This window comes from Morone saxatilis, unplaced genomic scaffold (genome assembly GCF_004916995.1).
Source record: "Morone saxatilis isolate NCDOM2014 unplaced genomic scaffold, NCSU_SB_2.0 Contig8, whole genome shotgun sequence".
NCBI lineage: Eukaryota > Metazoa > Chordata > Actinopteri > Moronidae > Morone > Morone saxatilis.
Genome location: NW_023340257.1, coordinates 17,537,998 through 17,540,768, shown reverse-complemented (window position 1 = coordinate 17,540,768; position 2,771 = coordinate 17,537,998).

Below are 2,771 nucleotides of genomic sequence, written 5' to 3'. Positions count from 1 at the left end.
AAATGTACAAATACAAGAGGAGAAAGAAGAGAGACTGGAGTGAAAAAAACAGAAATGAACCAGATTCTTGAGAGGTTTATGCTCGGTGAAAGTAAAGAAACACACAGACACACTGCTACAGACACGGTCAAGGCCCCGTTGCTATCTAACTTACATACAGTTGGAATATTGGTGAAAATAAACCCAAATGATCTAGCAGTCAAATCTGTGTGAATGACGAAATGCGAAAATCTAAATCATATTTATAAGCAGTTCTCATTAAATTAGGAAAAGTCATCAAATATAAAGATGCTAAAAAATCTATCTAGGCTTACAGTTTTGGCTTCTGTTTAAATATAAGCTATGCAAGAATAGTCTATAGTGTTATTTATTGTTTATATTTATTTACATACAGGCTCCTTTCGTCCTATATATCCACTTAAATTGTGATTCTCATCTGCTTATTGTCCTCTCCCCATGTGTGTACTTCTCTGTCACTGCAGCTGTTACATTCTTACATCTCCATCTTGTCCAGGCTTGAATACTTGCTCTTTACCGCCTACAGTTCTCTGAAAATAGACAAATAACCCGTGGGGAGCCTGAGAGACACACTCAGAGCTCTGCACCTTGAGAAACAGTAAATTGTTATTTGCCAGCCACTGTACCGTCGCCTCATCCAGCTTTTAATTCTCCTGCTCATTTTTGGACTGTGCAACAGTTACTACACCAAATGCTGACACTGAAACAATGACTAGACATAGGCGGAAAACTAGACGTGCTTGAAGCAAAATGTCAAAGCCAAAAACACCATTTTCTGTTTTAAGCTCATCAGACAGATTTTGTGCACAAGCCTGGAGCCAGACACATCACCTACTCTACAAGCAAGTACCAACCTGAAGAGACTACAACAAAACCTTTTCTAATTGCTTGGATCTACATTTCTTGTTACATTATATGCTAAATGTATGTGTGTGAAAGAGGAGCTAATCCTATGTCCAGTAACAGCAGCGTTTAGGAGTTAAATAGGATGTGAGATAAACACGAGACACTCATTCTCTCATACATGCAAGTACAAGTCAGTGTAAAGATACCCTCCCTATTCTTACACAGAACCTGAGTATCTTTACTAACAATCTGCCTTGTCTGACTTAAGACTGTAGCTATCTAGATGCCTATCATCTACTGACTCATCTACAGACTGTTATGGCTCTCACAGTCACACTCCTAAATCCTTAAACCCCGTCTGGTAAATTAAACATTTCATTTAGTAAATACAGACATTTGCACTTAATGGTTAGTTATCATTTTTGGTGATCCAAAAAAATTCAAGCCTAATCTAAAGTGGCAGTCACAGTAAGATGAACAATATTACAGTATTACATTACACAACTAAACACAATAATATATACCATATCATAGGAAGGTTTGTGCTGGTACATGATACCCACAGATCACAGTGTAATTATATACTGTACACAGAGGGAGTGGATGGAGATACAACAGACAAGTGCAGACAGCACCAATTAAATGCTGGTTTAAGTGTGTTGTTGTCATGGTGACTAAGCTAGTAGGCTACCTCTGAAATTCTGTTTCATATTAAATACCGTTGCTTTTGTTCCTGTGCCCGTCTCTTTATTCCTAACCTCCCTCTGTGTGTGTCTGTCTCTCACTTCATCCTTGCCTGTATTCTTTTGACTGACTGAAAAACATTTTTTTTAAAAACAGTCCCAGTTAAACAGCTTCGAACTGCCTTGTCTCCTTCTCCGCCCCTCTCTTTGTGCATCTCTTTTCATTTCTCTTCCAGCTGTGCCCTCATCCATGTTACCACGTTCGACAGTTAGCAGACATTGTGGCACAAGATGCAGTGGGGGTGGAGGATTTGTGCCACGGGGGTTTACAATCTGTCTCTTCCCCTCATTTCTAAAGAAAACACCATGTTTCATTGTTTACCCCGATGTTCAGAGACACCGAGGTAAATGGTTTTATGTGATCTGTCTAATCTGAGAGAGAAAGGCTGACTAGAGGAGAAGCGTGGGAGTTTTGGAGTACTTTGATTTCAGTGACCTTCTCTTATTATGCAGTCTGGCTCTGCTGCAAGTCTACGCAGGTATAAAACACACAGAGACAGACATAGCCACACAGACAGGAAGAGGTTAAGAGATAGCAGTGTTTTTGCAAATTTGAGCTTCTTAACAATATTTTCAAATGCATGCTGTGTTTTGGATTTTTTTAATTTCCATTCATTTCCATATGAAAATCAATTGAAAAGAAGAGAACTTGCTTCAGCAGTGTAATCCATCCTTAATCTGCACGGATTTTTGTCAAAGTTACATCATTGCTGCTTATTAATGTACTGCAGACTTTTAAAATCAATTGCACCTAAAATAATTCTAGTTTATTATGACTTACGTCTTATTTTGTTTTGCGCCATCATTCTATCAGTAATTTCTGACTCACTTAAAGTAATTGATGAATCTACAGGGAACAATGTGGGCAGATTATACAACTACTTCATAGGAGGTAAACCAAGTTGAACCACTAAGTTGGTCTGTCATGTCAACTATCTGGATGTTTCCCTCTACTAAATAAGTGTGGCTAACCTGGGGGTTCGTTTAATACCTGTCTGATTGTTTATCCAAATATGGAGAGTTCAGTCTGATTGTGTTCATTGCTATGTTTCTTTTTAGCGATTAGATCAGAAAAAAAAAACTGAGAAAACACCAAATACAGAAACTCTGCAGTTCTGTGTCTGCAACAGAAACTGTTTGCAGGGGACACTAAAAAGTGATGAA